Raw genomic sequence first — 23,466 nt, forward strand, 5'->3', positions numbered from 1 at the left:
GTGGCAAAGGACTCCAGACGTCAAGGACCATTGAAGACACTCATATTAGAATTTTGTCTTAAAAGTGTGAAAAAAACTGTGCTGGCTATCTTTATGTCAACCTGACAAAGCTAGGGTCATCTGAGAGGAGCAAATCTCAAATGAGGAAATACCTACATAAGATCTAGCTATAGAGCCCCAGGCCCTGCTGGACCATGGTCTGCCGGCCCACCAACTCAGCTCCCATCTGAGCCCAGATCTAGCACTCTGAGCAGGTTCACTCCAACATCTATGAGAAGCTGGAGCATGTGTAGGAGCCAGTCCTGCAGAACTGGAGCTACAGGACCACCATGACTCTGGTAACAGCAGGACATCTGAGAGCAGTCTCAGTGATGGTCCAGTGCTTGTGGTGCCTCGGAAGCCAGAAACCTTGATCCAGACAGTGGCTGGTTGAAATGAATATTGGCATGCAAAGAAAGCTATCTGGGCAATATGATGATGATGATGATGATGATGATGATGATGATGATGATGATGATGATGATGATGATGATGATGATATGATGATTATATACTATGTGACACATCACCATGGTGATGTTCAGGTCCATGCCACTTACAAGGGCCATGTGTGGTTCTGTGGTCCGACTGTATCCAGGGTCTGTGCTGATGTCCATGGCCTGTGTTATCACCAAAAGCCATTTGGATACATGTGGCTTACGCTGCCACCTGAGGTCATGACTATGACTGGGTCTGTGCTGTCACCAAGAACCATATCTGTGTCCATGCTCCTACTGTGGCAGAGGGCCTTGTTGATGTTTGCAGCTAGTGCTGTTTCCAGAAACCATGTGTAAGTCCAAGGTTCATTCTCCAGGCGACAGCAAAGGGCAACTGTGACTGCAGACTCACAGTAGGGAAAGAGGGACATATAAGGCTACTGTCACAACCCCTAACCCCACACCCAAAAAGTAACAGCCCAGACAGAAAGCCAATGAAGAGAATTCTTAAAAATTGTAAGAAGGATGCTGAAGTGTAGCTCTTCACAGCTGATTGCTTCTGGCTGGGGTACAAGCAGGGAAGAGCTCAGTTTCCTTCCTTTTTTGTGAGGGGGGTGTGTTTTGTTTGCTTTTGATGCTGTTTGTTTATTGGTTGGTTTGTTTGATTGATTGATTGTTTGATTGTTTGAGACAGGGTTTCTCTATATAGCCCTGGCTGTCTTGGAACTCACTCTGTAGACAAGGTTGTCTTTGAGCTCAAAGATTCTTCTGTCCCTGCCTCCTGAGTGCTCAGATTCAGACTCAGCTTTCTTTAAGGGGCTGGCCACTGGAAGTTTGAGCATGCTCTAGTGAGTATAAAGGCAACAACTGCACTTGTTTTTTTTTTTTCTTTTTCTTCTGCTTTTTTTTTTGGAGAGGTTCTCATAAGGGGGGCAGATTTGAAAAGACTTGGAAGAGAGTATGCTCTTGATTCAAGATGTGAAATTCCCAAAATATCAATAAAAATATTATGAAGAAAAAAAGATCTATCTGTGGAGCATTTTCTTAACTAGTCATTGATGGGGGAGTGCCCAACCCATTGTGGACAGTGCCATCCCTGGGCTGGTGGTCCTAAGTTCTCTAAGAAAGCAGACTGAGCAAGTCATGGTGAGCAAGCCAATAAGCAGCACCCCTGTAACTGAAGACTGCGCTTTGGTTGCTGCATCAGCTGCTGCTTCCAGGTTCCTGTCCTGATTGGGTTCCTGACCGGACTTCCTTTGATGATGAACTGTGTGGAAGCGTGAGACAAATAAACCCTTTCCTCCCCAAGTTTCTTTGGTGTTTCATTGCAGCAACAGAAACCCTAACTGAGGCTTTCGTAACTAAGACATGACACAGAAAAGGAAAGGAGACCAGAAAATCGGGCAACATGATCACTCAAGAGCTGACACTGTCTGTATAATGAAGCACAGCACTAAAGAGCAGGCGTGATAAAGAAAGGCGTGGTCAGACAGCCACAGACCATACATCAGGGGCCCTGGATACCAGGCAGAGAGCTTGATCTTTACCCCAGAGGTCCCAGGGAGACACAGAAAAAAGTGGCTTGCAAAGCATGCATGGGGCCTTGGATTCAACAGCCAGCATCAAACACACACACACATACTCACATACATACACACACACATACACGACCACAAAGAAAACTCTGCTCAAATGTTTCAAATTTATATAAATAATTTTTAAGAAGTATTGAAACCTTTAAGCACCACAAATCCAAAATAAAGTTCTTACGTAACAAAATAAGAGAGTCCATTAAATAAGAATTGGCATTTCAGAGAATAAGAGAGGCTGTTAAACAAGAATTGGCATTTCAGAGAATAAGAGAGGCTGGGGAGACCGTTCAGTCAATTACATGAAGACTTGCAAACATGAGGCCCGGAGTTAGATTTCCAGAATCCGTACCAGGCATGGTGTCACATGCTCATAATTCCTTACTGGAAAGGCAGAGACAAGCAGGTCCCTCAGGTAACCACTGGCTGGCTAACCTTGCCTACTTGATAAGTTCCAGGTCAATGTGAGACCCTGTCTCAAAACACAAGGTAGATGACAACTGAGGAACAACACCCAGGGTTGTCCTGTGGTCTGCACACACACACATATACCAGACACACATACACATACCTGACACACGCACATACCTGACACACACAGCACACACACACACACACACCTCTCTCTCACATACCTCACACACACACACGTTTGTCCTCTGTTCTGCACACACACACACACACACCTCACACACACACACACGCATGTACACACATGCACAAAAGATCAGAAAAAGACTTAAACAAAAGCTAAAGTAAACCACTGAATAAATAGAAAGCACATTAAGAGAACAGCTTATCCAAAGGAATAATAACAAATCGTTTTACAAATATTTTAAGATGGTTCAAATAAATGCGGTAGATATAAATGTGAAGAAGAGCCAGTACCTGCCAGTGGTGTCTTCCCGAACAGGAACACATAAAAAGATGAATTTTTAAAAATTAAGGAAGCTTTCATAAATTAAAATAAAACTTGTACTTATATATTTAAAGAACACATTGCTGCCCTAGACAATAGAATATCAACACAGAGATGCTAGCCGGCTAAGTATCAGCTCCTAAATAAAAGAAAAATTACCTTAAATATCTAGGTCATTTACAGGGAAGAATGTCAATTAGATTAGACATCTTGACAGCCAAAGGTCACACTAGAAGGAAACGTGGCACTTTAAACATAGTCAAAAAAAAAAAAGAAAGAAAGAAAGAAAGAAAGAAAGAAAGAAAGAAAGAAAGAAAGAATCAAATACAAACTAGAACTTAAATCTCCCCACAATATTTCAGCACAAGGGTCAGTGTTGTGAGAGAAATTGGGCAGCATCCTTTCCAGGAGCCTATTTTGAGGAATTTACCACGAAGAAGCTTTATACTAAATCATGACTTACACTGCAGGAAAGAATTTTAAAAAGAGTCATGATGAAGAAGTGCGGGTTGTAGTGTGTGCATGTGTGTGTACACGCATGTGTGTGTGTGTGTGTGTGTAGTTCATGTGTAGTATGTTTCCTTGGGCACACATGTATGTGTGTAGGTGCACGCGTGTGTGACTGCAGAGACCAGGGGTAATACCTGGTGTCTTCCTCTAGCATTCCCCACCCCATATTTTTGAGACAGGGTCTCTCACTGGGCTCAGCCCCCAGAAGCTGGCTGGACAGGCTCAGCAAGCTCCAGGGATCGGTCTGCCTCCAGGTTTTTGTGGTAGGGTTACAGGTAAGTACCACCACACTTGACTTTTCTGTGGGTGCTGGGGTTTAAATTTAGTTTCTCCTGCTTGCAGAGCAGGCTCTTGAATTAACAAGTAATCTCCTTAGCATGGGGGATTACAAAGCACAGATAAATCAGAATATAACTAAGAGGTGAGATCAGGCTTCACAAAGAAAGTTGCTCCTAACTGCTGACTGATGAGAGAGAGAGAGAGAGAGAGAGAGAGAGAGTTCTGTAGTTTCTGGTTTTGTTTTTTTCTCTGGCATCTCAGGCTGGCTTTCAACGGTTCATGTACCTGAGGATGACCCTGAACTCCTGGCTCCTGCCTCCACCTTCAGAGTACTGAGATTACAGACATGAGCAACCTTTCCAACTTGATTTTGCTGCTCTCGAACCTAAGATTGTTCAAAAGATGTAATATACAAGCAGGCTGAAATATTAAGCAAATTCTCAAAATTAAATATAGTTTAACAATTAAGTTTAGCAAAGAAATGGTTTACATATTTCTCTAAATAATTTCCTTCTGTGGATGAAACTGAGTTTCTGAGATGTGATTTCTCTCACGGTTGAGAGAGGTTATGATGAGGTTAAATTCAAAGCTCTCACATGCTTTGGCCTTAAGCGTGGTTCATTTGTTGCATTAAAGTCTTCCCTGAACTTCCGAAGAAGAAAGTGTTGTTTGTGTAGCCAATCTTCTCAGCGTGGAGTCTTGACAGGTGTGCTGAAGGGCTTGACTTTCAGTCAGGAGAAAACACACTAGAGCCCCTTGGGAGAGCCTTCCTTCCCTTCTGTGCTCCCTGAATTTCCCTGCCGTTCCATCTCACCTCAGCACATGCTGTCACAGTGAAGAGCCTAAAGGACAAAATCTAGACAAGAAAAGGGACGCTGGATACCGAGTGGAATGAGTTTATTGGTCAGGACACAGGTATTAATCGGAGTGTACGTCTGATTCAGTGTGTACACTCCCAAGTCTACAAACCAAACTCTTAATACTGACTGTACTTAAAACTAAAAGAAATTGTTGCTAAGATTAGCAAATAAAACTGGAGCACACAAGAACAACGGGGGGAAGGAGAAATGGTTTTAGACAACCTCAGTGTTTGTCATCATAGGAAACAAGTAGGTTAGACCTAACAAGAGTGTTCTAGAAAGATAAAAACACATCTGTTGTGCATTTTCTTACCAAGTGCATGTGTATATGTGCATGCATTCACATGTGTGTGCATGTTTGTGTGGAAGTACAGACAGGTGAGCACTATGGTAAGTGTGTAGAGGTCATAGGACAATCTCAGGTGTTGACTCCTACCTTACTTGGGAAAAATCTCTTTGATGTTTGTCCCTGGACATGTCAGGAGAGCTGGCCAATGGCATTCTGGTGTTCTTCTGTCTCCATCTCCCACCTGCTGTAGAAGCACCAGGATGGCAGACATAGGCTACGGTACCCAGCTTTACATCTGTACCTGGGATTGGAAGTCAGGTCCTCATGCTCATGTGACAATCATTTTTACTCACAGAGACATATCCCCAGACCCAGAAGCTGTCTTTTTTTAACAAGCAAACTTTGAAATGAAAGGGGAAAGTATTCATACAAAACAGAAAATACACAAGTTTAAAATGGATAAAGTATAAAAACAATACCAAATGTAACCATCATGTCAATAAGGTCAAAAAAAATATGATTTCATGATGACTTCTTTCAGACTGTCTTAGCTTCTCATCTGCTACTCCGATAAAGAAAAATATTTTAGAAACAAAAGCTTAAAGGCGGAAGGGATGATTTTAGGTCCCATTTTGAGGTACAAGACCACCATAGTAGAGCTGGTCACAAGACAAGGGTGTTGAATGCATACATTCTAATGCTCAGCTCTTACACAGTCTAGGATTTCCTATATAGGGAATGGTGCCACCCACAGTGGGCAGGTCTTCCCATCACTACATAATCAAATGATCTCCCACTTTTTCAGGGGCTAATCTTAATCTCTCACAGGTATACCTTTCTACACGCTCATCTCTCAAGTGATGCTAGATTCTGTCTGGTTGACAATTAACCCTGTCACTCAGACCCAGACAGATAAAACAAGCAAAAACAATTAGTAAGAATATAAAATGCCCAAACAACAAATAACATAGAGCTTATTGATATTCTAATAATGGAAAATGTCCTTTTTAAAGAAAACACAAGGACTACTTGAAAATTAATGGTATAGTAAGCCACAAAAAAAGCTAAAAGAAATAATAGTGTCCATAAAAACTAAAACTACAAATGTATATTTTTACCATGGGGAAATTAAACTAGAAGCATAATCCCCTTCTGCCTGGAAATATAAACACACACACAATACCTAATTCAAATCTTATGGCAAGGAGATATGTAATATAGAAAGTATAAAAAGTAATTGCCAAATTTCTAAGAGCAGAAATAAATAAAATATTTTACAAGGGATATGGATAAACTAAATCCTCAAATAAAAGCACAGAACTCCCAAATCTTTCATATCAGTGAAAGTGGGAACGAGGTTAAACATCAGCACCAAAGTGGAGGAAGTGACAGCCAAAAGAAGGAAGCGACGCGCTGGGAGATGGCGCAACCGCGACCTGCCTCGCAACCGCGAAGACCGGATTCCCTGCCTCGCAACCGCGAAGACTGGATTCCCTGCCTCGCAACCGCGAAGACCGGATTCCCCGAAACCACAGGTAAGAGGCCAAGCACTGGTAGCGTGCACTTGTAATCAGAGAACTGAAAAGTAGGAGACAGAAAAATGTCAGTGGCTCATTGCCAGCCTCACCTACCAACACGTTCCTGGCCAGTGAGTGACTCTGTTAAAGAAGAAAGAAGAGGAAAGAAAATTAGACAGTACCTATAAAACAAGATCCAGATCCAGGTTGTCCTCTGGCCTACACACACACACACACACACACACACACACACACAATTTTATGCTTTGAATAACATTAATAAAAAGGACAAACTTCCAGAAAATCTATTTTTTTTTCTTAACAAAAAAAGGGTAAATAGCACAAATACACAAAAATATGACCAACGACTATATCCATCAAGGTAAATTATTTTTAATCTACATAATTAAATTGGGAGAATTCCATTACATCATTTTAAAAACTTTGTTGAAACAGATAACTTAAATAAAAACTCAAAAGTTCAAATGGATCAAGTGTCTTATTAGAATCATGCAGGCTTCCAAATAGCTGTTCTTCAAATCAGACCAGAAGACCTCTGAACAAGTATGAACAACTAAACTATATCACATCGTATGGTTGATGCTTAAACTGCTCCAGTTTACAGAATAGATTTGTTCCAGACATACATTATAACACTCATCACCCAAAAATTATATGAAGATTATACAAAAGGATGGCTCTAATTGTCACAAAAACACTGTAAAATTATAAGTGAAATATTAAAAATAGAATTGTGTGCAATGTTGAAAGAAAATACATCATAATTTTATTCTTGGGTGATATTCAATATCAGCAAATCATTCTGGATAATTATCACAGCAGCATGTCAAAGAGATGGCCATCTCAACAGTGACAAACATATTTTTAAACCAACATTTATTTTTAGTCATACACACACACATACATATTCAAAATAAGAACTAATTAAATATGGATCTTAATGAAAGAAAAAACCCAAAGGGCATTCCATTAAGATAAGAACAGTGCAGAAGCTAGCCACTACACTTGAACATGATACTGATATAACCAGCCAATGGAATTAGACCAAAAAAATCAATTGGGAGGTACTATGGAATCAATATGTACATAAGAAAAATTCCAGAGAACAAAAAGCTATTATGAAAGATAAGGGAATCTGTCAAATTGACAGGATATTAAATTATATAGAAATTAAGAAGTCCCACATAAGTAAATTCCAAATGTTATGAGATACAAAAGAAAGGAACACTCTGCTCTGGAAAAATCAAGCACATATCTGACAACAACAGTAAGGTCTACTTATAGAAACATTGTAAGCACCTATGAGACACAAAGAGCATCCTAACCTAACATTAAAACAAAACCTCTCCTCCTCTGAGATGTAGGCTCAAAGAAAGACACAAAGGAATATAAAACGTTCTAAGATAAATGCCTTCTTTCTGGGAAGTCAGAGACATGGTTAGCAGGGGCTGGAACGATACCTCAGTCAGTAAAATGCTTATTGTACAAGCATGAGGGTGTAAGTTCACATCCCCAGCGCCCACACGAAAACAAAAGGCAGGTTGAGTAACTAAGGCAGAGTCTCTCTCTCTCCCCCTCCCTTCCTCCTTCTCTCCCTTCCTTCCTCCCTCCCTCCCTCCCCCCCCCCCCCGCCTCTCTCTCTTTCACACACACACACACACACACACACGGTAGAGGATAATTTATAGAGAGAAATTCATCTAGGTTAAAGAAATGTAAGGTATAACCCACTTAACTGGAGAGTCTAGTGTATATGCTAAACTAAGATCTTGGGTAGTAACTCAGTGGTAAGGTGATGCTGAATTGCATGAGGCCCAGTAACTATTGGTCTTCTAATTTTCCCTCAAGAAAGTATTTCAAAAGACAAAACAAAATTTATCACATTGAAACCGCACAGGACAACCCAAAAACCAACAGAAGGAAAAGAATCCAAGGAAAGGCAGAAGAATGAGACTCACTCAGGAATCCCATAGAAACAGTGAACTGAAGCCATTGTATACTCTCAGAGGACCTGATGCAGACCTATGCAGGGCTTGTGCATCCCGCTTCCATGTTGGTGTGTTCATATGAGCTTTGCTCAGTTAATTTAGAGGGCCTTGTTTTCTCGGTGCCCTCCATCCCCCCGGGCTCTTACACTCTTTTTCATCTCCTCTTCCTTAGGATTCCCAGAGCCCCAAAGGGACGATTTGATGGAGGCATCCCATTTAGAGCTGATTCTTTCTGGGCTTCCTTCTTTGCATATTGTCTGGCTGTGGGTCTGTATTTGTTTCCATTTGCTGCAGGAGGAAGATCTCCAGTGATGGCTGAGCAAGATACTGATATATGAGTACAGGAAACTATCATTAGGAGTCATTTTATTACTGCATTGATTTTCTTTGTTTCTTTTTCTTTAGGCCAATGTTATTCATTTTTATCTTATATTTTTTAAAAATTAATAAACATGAAAGAATAAATGATTTGATGAATGAATGAATGAAGAAACCTAACCACTAGGGTAAAGCTTAAAAACTGAACTGTCATTTATGCATACTGAGAGAGGGAAAATCAGTTTTCTCCAATGGAGTGACACTGGATATCTCAATCACTCCAGGACAGGTTCCATCTTCAGGAGTTGTTGAACAACATTTAATGAACTTCACAGTTGTTTGTTTGTTTTATTTAATTACAGCTTGATGGCTTTTTTGCTTTGTTTTTGTTTTTCCTTTGGGGTGGTGTTTTATTTGTTTTGTTTTTGTTTTGATTTGTGGGGTTTTATTGTTTCATTGAGTTTTTGTTAGTTTGTTTGCTTTTTCCAAAAGAACTTAAAGGGTGGGTAGAGGGCAGAGAGGATCTGGAAGGACTTAGGGGAGGGGAAGAATGTGATCAAAATAAGTTTAAAATTTAAAAATGTTTTAAATAATAAAAATAATTGAAAAATCAAAAAAAAAAAGTATTTCAGCATAAAAACAAGTGTTAGGTTAGGGGTGAATCTACTCCGTACGGGAAAACAAGTAATTAGCAAATTTTAGTTTTTGATTATTAGTACTGGTTAGTCTTTTTCCCTGTTATTTGTGTTTTTGTGATGGGGCCTAGGCATCTAGAACTAGACTGTTGGCTGTGTCTTTTGGTGTGGTTATCTTACCCACCTTTGTCAAGATGTTTGGATCTCTGTTGGATGTTACCCAAACTCGGCATGTTTTAGATCAGCTGGATGGTGGGTAAGGCTCAGCCTGGACCACTGAGGTGATGTCTGATTAGGGAACCAGAAGTGGTCCTAGCTCAGCTAGGGCAAGGTGCAGCTTCTGGCCACAAGAGCAAATCCTCTGTAGTAGCCCTACAGCAGGTTGTCTCTGTGAGAGCTGCATATAGCTCAGAGCATGGATCCTCGGATAGCAAGGTCTTGAGGTCACAGACTGGGTCCTTCTTATTATTACTTGTTAAGTGTAGTCGACAAAGCTGACACATGGATGACAGGAGAGTATAACAATATTGCGGTTGGGAACTATTTCTAATATGTTTATTATCCAAATACCTTCTTAAAACTTAATTGAATTAAGCCCTCTGGTTTTCTAATTTATTTCTTTCATGAATACAAAATACAATAAATTTTCATATTCTTGAGAGGAAAAAACAAATTCTGTTATATATATAAAAAAAAAAAAAACTTCAAAGCACTCAGAATGTTCCTGGGGCATAGGAATCCATTAGTAGGCCCTATCTGGATAGAATTGAGTAACTGATGAAATGATGGAGTAAGAACAGTTAATTGTGGCTCCTCCCCTTCCTAAGAGCTCCCCATCAAGCTTCTTCTGAAGGTACACAGGAGAGAACCAGAGCCCAAGGGGCATGTGCTCTGTGGCTCAGCTCACTTGATCCTGTCTCCTGAAAGTACACAGAAGGAGGAGGCATTTTCTGGAATCACGAATTAGAAGCACCTAATAACAGGATTGGATTTGTTCTAACAGGGTGTCTGTGTTCGCCAAAGTAAGATCTTATCACATGTCACCCGGACCTAACTCTATTAACATGTAAATAAAATTGAGTCTGTGCACTGAAAACACAAATATTTTGCTGACAATATAACTCGTTTTTCCTTTTAAAAAAAATGAAAATAAAAATGATAGCTCAAGCAAATTTCTCAATATGGATTTCTAAGATAAAAATAAAGTAACTTATCCACCAACCTGGGCAAGGTTTTAAAAGCTAAATGTGAGAAAAGGAACATTTAAGGGCATTCTGCCAGCTTACAAAGAAGCACCTGCATACCCACCATCATCAGAAAGGCTCCCTTAAAGCTTAGAGCCTCCTGGCAGGGAGTCGAAGAGTGGAACCTATCGTCAGACACCTCGTCTGTTGCGCGGGGAGAGACATTGTTTCCTCTAGTTGCAGAGTGGCCCATATCACCTGAGTGGTGGAAATCATTCTATGGTCTGTGACTCCTCTCTGTGGGACAGATACCCCAGTCTCGAGAGCGGGCCCTGCCACCTCTTTGCAGAGTAAATCACTGACCCAAGGGCCTCTTCTACAGACTAACTACATCGCCTATTTCTCCACACAGATGGCGCTAATAGGAAGACTTCCTATTTCATGTCCTGGAGAAAGTAGTGCTAATTAGACTTCATGCTCAAACCCCAGAGAAAGGAAGAAATTGATGATGGGTCACTCATCACACCATTTGATGATATCAGAACCTTACCATAATTCAAATCCATCATCACTGTTATTGTTATTATTACCGCTTTAAAGTAGGGACAGTCAGTTTACAGCCTCTCAGAAGTTTCTCGTTTTTCTAGGGGAAAGACACACCTGTTAAGTCCTGTCTTACTGTCTCATTAATGTTTGTTTTTTTGGTTTTGTTTTTGGGGGTTTTTTTGTTTTTTTGTTTTGGTTTTTTTTTTTTTTCTTTTTGGTGTCCTTTATTGAGTGGCAAGTACTACATTGGGCATTTTATATATTTTTCTCTTAATATAGATTAATTAGCCTCTACTTTTCATCCTGGAGTGAACTATGATCACTTTACATAGTAGGAAATGAACAATCCAGTTAAAAACTAGTACACCGCCACTCAGAGCTCAGGATGTGGAGACAGACCTGCAGCCCACATCTGCTCAATAGCAATGCTCATACTTCATGCAAATGACCCTCGGTTATGGTTTGACTCTGAAAGGCAACTCTGGATCATGCACTGATGACTTGAACTCCAGGAGGTGGGGCTACTTTGAGAACAGAGTTGGTGGCAACTTTAGGAGCAGGGTAAGATGAATCACTGGAGGCACAGTCTCTAGTCCTTTCTCCCTGTTTCCTGCCTGCCGTAAGTTAAGCGGCTTTCTCCTCCAGGCCTCCCTATAATCATGATTTGCCTCACTGTGACCCAGAAACAAAGGTGCCAACCAACCACAGGGTGAAACCAAGAGCTAGAAATAGTCTTTCCTCCTCGGTCGCACCTCTCAGGTCTTCCTCACAATGAAGAACTGACCGTCACTTCCTCCTTTAGATCCACACCACAGAACCATTAAGGACTTCAGTTGAGCAACTTTGGAAGAGATGGAAACAAGGTCATCGCCATGTCCATTCGCAGTCCCCTCACCCACTTGTCCAGTCCACATCCTGAAATGCCACCAGCACTATCACCCCTGGTCCAGGCGATTAAAAAAGCGTCTGTGACCTGGAAGTTCCCTCATGCCTGAGCATCCATCAGACACCTGATGAAGTAGCCATTCCTTTGTTCAGACATCAGAATCTGTGACTTGTCACAGCAGGCTTCTGCCAGAGCCCTTGTCACCCACTGCCACCTCTTGACACTTGGACTTCTCAACTGAGCTGCTACACACAGAACACAAGCTTCAGATTCACGAGGAGTTGCGTGTTTCCACGGAGACCCGAGGCGGAATCGGAACTTGCACTGCCTAGAACTCAGGCCTCCTCCTAATCAATACCATCATTCACTTTAGAAAAGAGACGGAAGAAAAGTCCTTGGTGTGTTACTGAAAAGAGCCCCTTTTACCACTGGCAATTTCTCCTCGTCAGAAAGCGCATGTTGCAGGTAGTTTAATACCGCCAGGCTTCTCAGTCATCTTGAGAAAAACAGAGATGAAAATACAGGCTGTAAGGGAGCAGAGGGATGATCTATTCAACTCCGGGAGCAGGATAAGTGATAAGACACGCTGTACCATGAGCCGCTGCGGGTGAAGTGTAAAGGGATCAAAGCTGCGCCTTCACTTCAAAGAGCAGCCCCAACGTGCTGAGTTTGACTCCATTTTGTTAGAAAATTCCTTTAACAATTCCCTTTCAACCATCTTTGTAAACAGCCATCTTCAGACCTCAGGTCTCATGGTTGCATGCAAATCTCAAAGGGGAATCCCAGAGATGATTCAGGCTTTTATCTGCTGCCGGGGATTCTTCCGAACCAGAATGATTTCGTTAGAAACTCGTGATAGGTTCCTTGAAAGGAAAATCAAAACCCGGAGAGGGATGTTCCCATCCCTACAGCACACGCACTCCAGTCTCCCTACAATCAACTGAGCAGCAGCCCCATGTATTTTCCTCAGATTAAAGCAAAAGAGACTTCAGGCAGCTGAGTTCAGTCAATACACAAGAAACTCTGTCCCAGGTAGGGAGGGATTTAGCAGGCCTTCAGTGCGTTATTCTAAAGTCAGGAAATGTTTTGAAAATTATCTTCAAGCTGGCCATAGAGTACTGTCCCGCCCCACCCATCAGAATCGCCTAAATGGCAGCACTCTATCTGTAGCAGGAACACTAAGCCAAGGTGATCATTCCTACCCCCTCAATCCTAAAAACATTAATCCCCTTCTACCCAAATCCCAGAGTAACCTCTCCTTCACTCATTGGTGTGCATCTAGGCATGGGCTGTGCACATCTAAGCTTCATGCCCGGAAAAGTGGGTCTTTTTCTGACAAATCCTCCTCATAGCACAGATGTTCCAGCTTGACAGAATAAGACCCCAAAGGCCAGGCCATCAAAAAGAATAAACAAAGACCATTCAACTTTTAAAAGGAGATGAAATAGGTGTCTCTCAAATAACCAAAATCTCGTAAGCATTCTTCGTGACCTTAAGGCCAAATGGACCACTGGAAAGGGTTAGGAGCATGCTCCAACACAAATTGCAATATTCATGGCTTCAGAATTTGAACCCCAAGTTACATTTGCAAATACTTGCATACCTTTGTATGTGATTTGCACAGAACAATGAAAATTCCCTCATTCTTTATTTCTCTTAAAGTTCCCCATGTTACATTTTAGTCCAGGCCATGAGGAATGCAAGGGAAAGAGAGGAGGAGAAAGAGGCACTACTGACAGAGACCTCTAAGGCACAACCTGTCTGTCATGTGAAGATGGTGGCTACTGAAACCCGGTCACCGATAAACAATTTAAACCTAAACCTAAATCCTCCAGCTAATAAGCCAGCTGTCAGATCAGTCTCTAAAGCTGGCCTAGAAGAGAAAGGACACACTAGAAGAAGGAGCGGAGAGAGCCTCATTAATTACCCACAGTTGGATTTTAAATTGTTACTGCCTTGCCATTACGCTGGGGCTCAAGCAATTGTCTCACGATAATCTAAGACTGTGCCTTTTATCCACAAGCACCATCAAATCACCAAGACGTGCAATAAGAGGAAGCAGAGCTTTTTCAATCTTACCAAATGAGATCAAGTGGGCTGATCTGGCCCACATCTACCAAGAGGCAGCATTCAGTAACAATTCACATTTTCACATTTTTTATGTAAATTTTCAAGTAATCCTTACTGGTATAAATTAATAGGTAAAGGAAAACAAGATCAGAAGTCTGGTTTTCATTTTGTTTTGATTCATTTTAAAAGATCCAAAAAGCATTGTTCTGATTATCATATTTTAGTGAAAGGTTTTTTTGTTGTTATTGTTCCTGCTAAACTGCTGTACTTGAGGCAAGTCCATACACAGCATGGTAATATTCTCAAATCACACAACAGAGATTCCTGAAAACATCCCTTGTGCTCTAATAAAGCCATTACCATATCCTAATGCAGTTTAACAACACACAACACAGTCATGGGCGTGCTGTTACAACAAACTAGGTCACCGTGTATCCCTCGCCAAAGGCTCAGACGAAGCCACCATTACCATTAAGGAACTGAGGGCAAAATGGAATCCATTTCCCAAAATCCAATCCATGAGTCAATGGGATATTGAGAAAAGAAAACAGGAACGTAGCGGGGTGCTCCTAAGCATCCCTGAGAGTTCTCTCTCCCCTCTGGTTAAAATCCTGGAAGCAATGGTAATCAATGTTGTGGGCTCTGCTGTCCACTGGGCCCACAATGCTTTCGTGCCCGTGCTATGGTTTGATTTCTGGCAGACAAGTCCTGCCTCTGCTTGACTGAGTCCCATCGGGATGCCTATCTGCATGTGTCCTATGTGATCGATGGCTTCACAAGCCTCAGTTCTCATGAAGCCTAATGTCTTTGGCTTTCCTAATATTAACATAAAGAATAATTAACCCAAAATGTTCTGCTTCCTTTTGCTTACTTCTATTTCAGTTTTATGAAAATGTTCTCCATTAGGTACACAGAGAATTCAGAACAGGCTGCAGATGGCACAGAGGTAAAAATGAGAGCAGTGAGTAGGGACTCCAAAATTGAGATGCAAATAGAGCCTTCTCAATCCTAGAGTCGGTAAACATTTCAAGATCTGGTGTGCTAAAAACAAAGAAAACAAATTACCCTTCCTTCCCTCAAAAAGTCTGTTCTTATTCAAGCCAGTGGACTGAGAGATGAAGGACTCACTGATGTCAGTATCAGCAGGCCCTCAGAAGGTTCTGAGTGCTTTGGATCAGCATCTTTCAGAGCCCAAGCTGGCCTAAGATACCCTGATGCCCGTTTATCATCATTAGCCAGAAATATTAGCCAGGGCTGAGCAGAACCTCTGTGCTAGCTATACTGCCTGGGCACTGCACAGTCCCAGGCCCAAACAAACAAAGGTGCTAGTCCTTTGCCTAAGGACAAGGAAGCCAGCCTCATCACCTGTCTTTCTATTCCTGGTTATTATTAGTGGCATCGACAGCCTTCCCCAGACACATGATAGTGGTTGAACTCCTATTTGGAGATCTTTTATTGAATCAGAATAAATACAATTAGTTTCTGAATTCCATTTCTGGACAGAAAAGGGTTCTGTTTTTATTTTAACCACAGAAGCATAGACTGTTAAAGACCACTAAGGCCAACTCCTGCCCACATCCCCTCACTCAGTGCTATGGGCAGACCACCTAGGCATGAATTTGGATATTTTAAATAACAATAAAAAACAAGGCTCTTTACTTTAGAGGTTATAATCTACCGGGGAAAGACATGAGCCTAATACATAAGCAAACTGTACAAAATGCTGGAAAAGAACTGATGCTTTGGAACTAGAAGGAAAAAGCAGAATAAATAAAAGCATTAGCAAGTCTGTGGAGGGGGACGTAGGAACGAGTCTGAATAGAGGAGTTACAAAAGACCTCGTGAGCAGGTTTCACTCGAACAGAGAATTAAAGATGAAGAAACCAGCCCTGCCGGCAACTGTGTGTGAGAGAAGGGCCTTGCAGCGGGAGGAGGGGTCCATGCAGTGACAGGAGCAGCAGCCAGGAAATAGTTGAGCAGGGAAAGTGCTGCTGGCCAAGCACAGGAGCCTGAATTCAGATCTGTGATAGCCACATAAAAGGCCCGCCCAGGGGCAGGTGTCTGTTCTCAAGAACTGGGCTTGAGGGAATGGGAGCATGAAAGAGGTGGGGGTGGGGGCCTGCCTGGGAGGCTAGTCTATCCAAAACAGCAAGCTTTCCATTCAGTGGGAGACTCTGGATCAAAAACTAAAATTAGGTGGAAAGTGAATTAGGGATGTTGATCTCTGGCCTCCACTTGTGCACACAAAGGTAAGCATGCACACACATGCACACACACACATACACACACACACACACACACCAAACAGGAGTCTAGAAAGTTCGAGGAACACCAAATCACTGACATTGCTGAGGTCCTATGGAGAAAGAGGGGACTGCAGGACTGCAGTGGAGTGGTGGCAACCAGATGTGGCAGCCGTGTCCAAAGACCATAGAAAACGGGAACTTCCACCGGAAGTGGAATTCAGTGTCAAGGGTTTTAAGCGGGAAAATGGGATAAGTGGATTCCTTCCATGTCGATAGAAGGGCTCTGACTTAGCTGCTGAGAACACACCGTGGATGTGGACTCCAGGTAAGAAGCCCTTACAGGAACCAGGGGAGAGAAGAGGAGCCTCGATTAGACAGATGGGGAATAGCCCTGTTGGTCCAGTCAAAGAAGTTGATGTATCTGACTGAGAATCAAGGAAGCATCCAGTTGAACAGGAGGATGTTGTCGTCTTTTGGACCTTTTCAAAAGACCTTTATCCTTGAATGTGATTGGCTACTAGGGAGCTTCCTCTCTCACCTGAATCTTCTCTTTAGGGGACAGCACAAACTCACAGACACCTAACTTCCTGTTACAAGGGGTTAAAAACCAGCGCTGAATAATTTCTCTTTCACTGTCTTAATCATTTCTTGTGTCATCTTATAGTTTACTCTTTTCTCTTCTCTCCGCGAAGGGTGTATAAGGTCCATGTGAACACCACGTCATGGAAATAATTGAGGTTAAATGTGGGATTGGGCTCCTTGAAGCCCTCAATCTAGACTTAGGCTCAGTCAAGGATTATTCCAATAGTGTGCAGAAGAGAGAAAACTCATCCCCATCCTATCAACCAGAGACTTGTCCAAGGTCAATAAAGGTCACTAACAACCAAAGGGCTACTAGGATTTTTCTTCCTTAATTCTCTATGCAAAGCACATAAACTCTCTGGGGGAAACACACACAGAGAAAGAGAGAAACTTTTTCAAGAGTTAAATACCTTATTGTTAAAAATCCTTCAATATCAACTGTGACAAAAGTCCTATTTATCCCAGGAAAAGAAAATACTTCTAGAGAAATTCTTTTTTCTGCCTGGTGACTAACTTCCACCCTTTATTATGAATTAGCTCGAAGACACATCCCTAAGCCCTCAAATGAATTAGCCACAGAAGTGGGAGTCGAGTGGGCTGAGTGTCTGACAGAATCCCTCCCGAGCCTGGCACTGCACAGGTGAGAGGATGTGGGATCCATGTCTGTGGAGCAAAAAGCAAAACAGCACATTCCAAGGCTTATGTAACAACTTTTCCGAGGTGAAAAACTGCTCCCTCTGGCATTTTCTGAATTCCTGGAGTCAGCTCAGCTGCTGTGGATGAGGTTTTCCCGGATGAGGGTCCTCAGAAAGACTGTTATTATTCTTTGTACTTTAGAGCTAAATCATCTTGCGCAGCAACAAGTCAGCAGGACTGTTTCTTACCAGACTGTGAACAATTTCTTCCTGCAGCCATTGTTCTGTGATTTCCCCTTCTGCAGAGACAATGGGTTCCAGTTTCAACCCCTATGCATAAATATGGCAGCCATCATTACAATAGGCTGACTTTCTGGCTGCAAGTCAGGAAGACACTTAGATTGAGGGCATTGTGCTGCTCAGATTCAGGACAGAAAATGACAGTTTGAAATAACAGCAAAGTGGAGTGTGGAACATCTGACTGAGCACAGTCCTGTGAGCAGGCATGCCACGGGTCTCTAGATTTTCAATCAGTTCTTAGAGAAGGCATGGAGGGGGATAGAGAGGGGCTGACAGAAGACAAAAGACAAGAAGAAATGGACGCTGGATCCCTTGTTCTTGTTCCTTTTTGCTTCTTTTGTGTGCTCTTATTCCAGGGAAGAATAAAATTACTAGACTCTGAAGATGGCCAGAAGTGTTTACTGTCATATACAGAGCCGGCTTGCTGGCTGAGGATGACTCCATTTAGGCAAGGCAGGACTAGGCTCGCTTTTAAGTGACAATGACAACAAAGACAGCACAGCAAGAAGGATCACGTAGTGCTGAACTCCCAGCTCTCCCTCAGGTCCTTCTCCAGCCAGAAGCACTAACTACATCCTACCCACCTCTTTCGCTCCCCTGGAAGTTCAAGTTGCCTCTTATCTAAAGTCTCAAGAGTGGACTCAGACATGCACAAAACCTCGGATATGTGAGGAAGATACATCTCCACACAACACAGCTGCTTCTGGTCCTCACTGTGCACCTCTGCACATAGTAGGTGTTCAACAATAGCAAAAATTTAGAGGGTGAGAGAATAAATGGCTCACACCCTTTCTCTGCCTACCATGAGTAATAGAAGTTGACTGTTTCTTGGATTCTGCATTACCAGGCCTCCAACCTTTTCTCCAAACCGCCAAGGCCATTTTGGATCAGACACTTTTTCTCCAATACAAAAATAAAATAAAATAATAAAAAAATAAAAAGTAGGCTCAAAATCACAGTGTCACCTTGGCACTCTAAGTGAAACTCAGGTCCAGCCCATATTCTGTATATTGTAGATGCCCACGCTGCCCATGTCCGCTGGAAGCGACCGCTCTTCTCTGCTCTGGCCGCACATATCACTTACTGGCCACTTGCTGGTCTCACTTTACTGTGCAGGGTTTCAGACATTTTCTGCCAATTACTTCATAAACAGCTTTCCACAGAAAAGAACTGCGTTTAATTACTTCGCTTACATTCGAGTCACTGCGCTAGCTGAAGCAAAAAGTCGGTAATTATTTGTTGACATGAACCAGTGAGAAAGCATCACATTTCGACATTCCTGTGAGGAGTTTCAGACAGGCTGGGGAGACAGGTTGGGGGCAAAGAGTGCCGGCTGCCCCCTCCAGAGGACTGTGCTTTCGTTCTGGCTCCAGTGTTTGCTAACTTGGAGAAATCGTTACCTCAATTGGCCTCAGTCTGAAAATGCAAAACAAACGCAGGGCTATGTCTACAGGGATGCAGTGGGCTTTGTAAAAAGATGATGGTCCTTGGCACTCAGAGGCACAGGTACCATTGCACCCATGTCTCCTCTCACTGAGCAGGACCTTCAATAACAAATGTACAAATGTCTGTTTGACTCAGAGAGGAGTCTCAGGTGCCTGGGTGCCCAGCCACCCAGTTGTAGGACCCTGTGCCCAGGAGCGAGTGCCAGAATGTTTCACTACTGAACCCTTCACCTAAGCTTCTCTAAGATATTAGGTATTGACATCAAAACATACCTTGTCTCATGTCAGTTATTCACGTGACATGAATCAGGGGCCACCAGAGAGTTCCAGCTTCTGGCGACATGTCCTTAGCAGCTTCCATGGTATGAAATTTCACTAATGGAAACCTGCTTCTCTGAGAAAAGCTAAAAAGATTCATTGTCAAACCTCCGCTAGAAACACGGCTTAAATAATCAAAATTAATAAGCTGTTAGAAAAACAGGCAGGGGTTGTGATAGGAATGAGAAGCTTATTCAGAAAGAACACAACAAAAATAAGGTGAGCTCTACCGGTCAACTTCTTCTGACAAAGTGCAGCACTCACTGAGTCAGGATGGAGGTGCTGTGTCAAAAGTAAATCCCTTGGAGGAATATGTAGGTGATGTGCGCCACGGGACCCTTCAAACACAGCACCCCTCAAACACAGCACCCCTCGGCTTCCCATCTGGCCAGCTCCTACATGTCTACATGTCTGCCTCTGTAACTACTGGACAAGTCCCGTCCTGGTCTTCTGCCTCATGGAACTCTAGAGAATTTCCATATACTCGGTCTGGGCTCTATGCCATCAACTGACATGGAAGACCCGTCGTCATCTGCCAGGACTCTGAAGAAACTGAGAAAGGTGACAGGAAGCTGATGGGCCAGCAGGGAGGGTTAAATATTCACCCGAAGACTCTGGATGACGTGGGCTGATTAGAAAAGGCCAAAGTTCCTCCGTGGAAAGAGCATAGTTTATAACTGATAATTTACACGTGGGCTCACTTTCCCTGGGTAATTATAGATTATTATCCAACTAATTACAGTACACGGCCTTAAAAGATCTAAAATTTATTAGCCCGATCTGGAAATTACTGTGAAACGTGACTCGGAAAGAAAACTGTTGGGAAGGTAGTTCTAGTCTTGCCAGGGAGACACAGTGCAGCGTTCTAGTGGCTTCTTCCTGTGTGCGACAGGTTTGTACTGCTGCACACCCCACAGACATCCGAGCAAGGTTTCAGCATCTCATTTCCAAATGACTTTTCTCTGTAAGCAGGGGGTGCCAGATTTACAAAAAAAGAAAAAAACAAAAGACCAGATGTCAGTTAAATTTGAATTTTAGATACCTATTAAATCAACTTAGCCCTCAAATGTTGCAAAGGGAATACTTATCCTAAGAATTATTCATCTTATAACTAAAATTCAAAATAGCACAGCATCCTGTGCTTAATCTGACGAAGGAGATCTGAAAGTAAAGTGGCGGAGTAAAGCTGAGAAGAAGCTGCTAAAATGGAGGTGTAATGAACAGTAGCCCAAAGTCCGAGACCGGCTGTCAAACTTCATACAAAAGTATGGGTGTCCAATAATGCTGAAAACTGAGAGGGAAACGTTCATGAGAATTCCCAAGTGTGAGCTTCCGCTCCCAAGTTAAATGGCAAAATGGTGAATTGTTCCGTGAATCTGATCTCCTCTATGGTCCTTGGCGCTATCTACAAAATCCGCTCAGTGAGTATTGAAAGAAAGAAAAACAAAAGAATTATGGGAAATGCGCTCCTGACACGAGAACCCACATCCATTTTCACACTCACCCACTGCATCCACTGGTTCCCTGCAGTATGGTTATAGCCACCTGAAGAGGTCTCCACTCCCAACCTTCCTGTTATTCTGATGCAACAGATTATTTCTAAGTAGGAGATAATCAAGAGTTAAGAGGTAGAAAACAGCAGAAAAGACAATGTTCTAATTAAATAAGGTTTTTTAAATTATCAAAAGGGTTTTAAAACCTACTTGGGTATAAAACAATCACTGACTTGAACACCTGAACCATAGCCTAACCCAATACAAGATTGTATTATCAGCCAGTAGCATAAATGTTCAAAGACCATCACTGCGTGGTATTTGACTGTTATCAGGAGCTGCATGCTATCAAAGTCATTAGATAACCTCTCCATCCAACAAATGCCTAATCCACACCTAGTGGGCTAGACATCCCATTGCAGCCACCGAGGTGCAGCTAACAAGACAGCCGAGAGCCTAATCTTGGGGTACTTATGGTCCAGGGGTGAGGGAGGATGGGAAGAACCAGGAAATAAACAAATACAAGAAATAAACAAGAGTAAGAATTAAAATAAAGAATAATGGCACAGATAAAATTACTGAGTACTGAGAGAAGTATCAAGGGCTCTGGAGGATGAAACAGATCATAACCTACAGATCTAGAGAAGACCAAGTGATTTCCCCAAAGTAGCTCTAAATTCCAGGTTCAAGATTAAGGACTCCTAAATTCTCTTGACCACCTCCAATTCAGTTTTTCAAAGTTCACTCTGTTTAAATATGGGTTTGCCTAATCATCCTACGTGTCCATATGGCATAAAATACAACCCCTTTCGTGCTTCATAGTCTCCCCTTTTCTTCCCCTCTCCCTCTCTTCCTCCCTCTCCTCTCCTTCCCTCTCTGTTTCTCCTCTTTCCCTCCCTCTCTCTCCACTCTCTCACTCCCTTCCTCCCTCCCTTCCCCTCTTGTTTATATGCATAGCCTTTGTAATTACAGCAGAATTTATTGAGGTTTGTGGGAGACTAGAAAGGGAATTTACTCACAAATACTTACTGATTAAAAAAATGCTCTTTTCTGGCTTCCAAGTTCTATTAATGTTCTCTTCATTTTTGCTGATAATCTTTGGGTGCACTTACTGTTTTCCACCTCCACCCCCACTAAACCATCAACTTGAGCATCTTGCTTTGTAGAAGCCCTTATCAAGGCGCTACCTGAAACAGACAATTTCCTCCCTGAGAGAAATTCAGAAGCCAACTGTTAAGATAATCGTTTATTTCAACAGCCACATGAAATAGTCAGAAATCTATACTTTGTTGCACTGTGTGTATGAATTGTTAAAAGGAAAAAAATCCCTCGACTTTGCAATAACTAAAAGTTTGAATGAGACCCAGGCTCTTTCTTCCTGAGCCAGTTTTCCACATGCATTTGGTGTCCCACAGATTGTGTGTCTGGTGCACAGTAGGCCCTCAATAATCGTTTGATGGATTTAATTTAATGTACTACAACCTACACAAGCCCCATGGCGAGTCCAAAACACACATCTGACAGCTCAACGCTCAAGAAAGGCAGCTAGATTATTAGCGGCAATTTGCCACCAGCCGCACTTAGATGTAGACTGTTTTTCCGTGCTGTTTCTTGATCTCATCATTAAAACATATTCTTGAGATACCTTTTGAAGAGAGCACAGGGAGAACACATCCCCACAGTCTAAGACTTCACCCTTAAAGATACAATTCACTGACTGTCTCAAAGAAAAGAGGTAATAGGGACGATTGAGCCAGTGATGGCTAGGTGCACCCATTATTCAGGTCATAACAGTACTTAAATCACATCGCCACAAGGGTGACTTAATATCCCCCACTGCCCTTGAACTGCCCTTCCTTTGACCCATACTTGACCTCATAGGATTCCTTTGGCTTCAGAAATGATTTTGCTTCCATCCAGTGAACGTGTTTGTAGTTGATACTGACCTGAGGAGACTCTCTGGTTAGTAACTTCAGCCAGGCCTAAGCCATTCCATGCTGAGCTATCACTTGCCCCGCATGCATTCATTTGTCTTTGAATCAGTTGCCTTCCACCTACAGGGTTCTTTGTTCTCTCTGCTTCTAACACTAGGACATTGTCAGCATTTCCCCTCGGATCGGATTATGGGCTTTCTGTGAGCTGATGTGACAGTTTTCACCTTTTTAATGCTTGGGGAATGGCTTTACTTGCTTAACAAATGTTTACTGATCAAATCACTCTCTTCTTATTCTAGGATACGTAACTCTTAGAAGGGGATGGAAAAGCTATGACATTGATTAGAAAATAAAGCATTTAGATTTCGACTTGATGTCTATTGCATAAGAGATAAATGTTTTGTAATCTGCCCTAATCTAACATCT

This window comes from Chionomys nivalis, chromosome 4, assembly GCF_950005125.1.
Source record: "Chionomys nivalis chromosome 4, mChiNiv1.1, whole genome shotgun sequence".
Classification (NCBI taxonomy): domain Eukaryota; kingdom Metazoa; phylum Chordata; class Mammalia; order Rodentia; family Cricetidae; genus Chionomys; species Chionomys nivalis.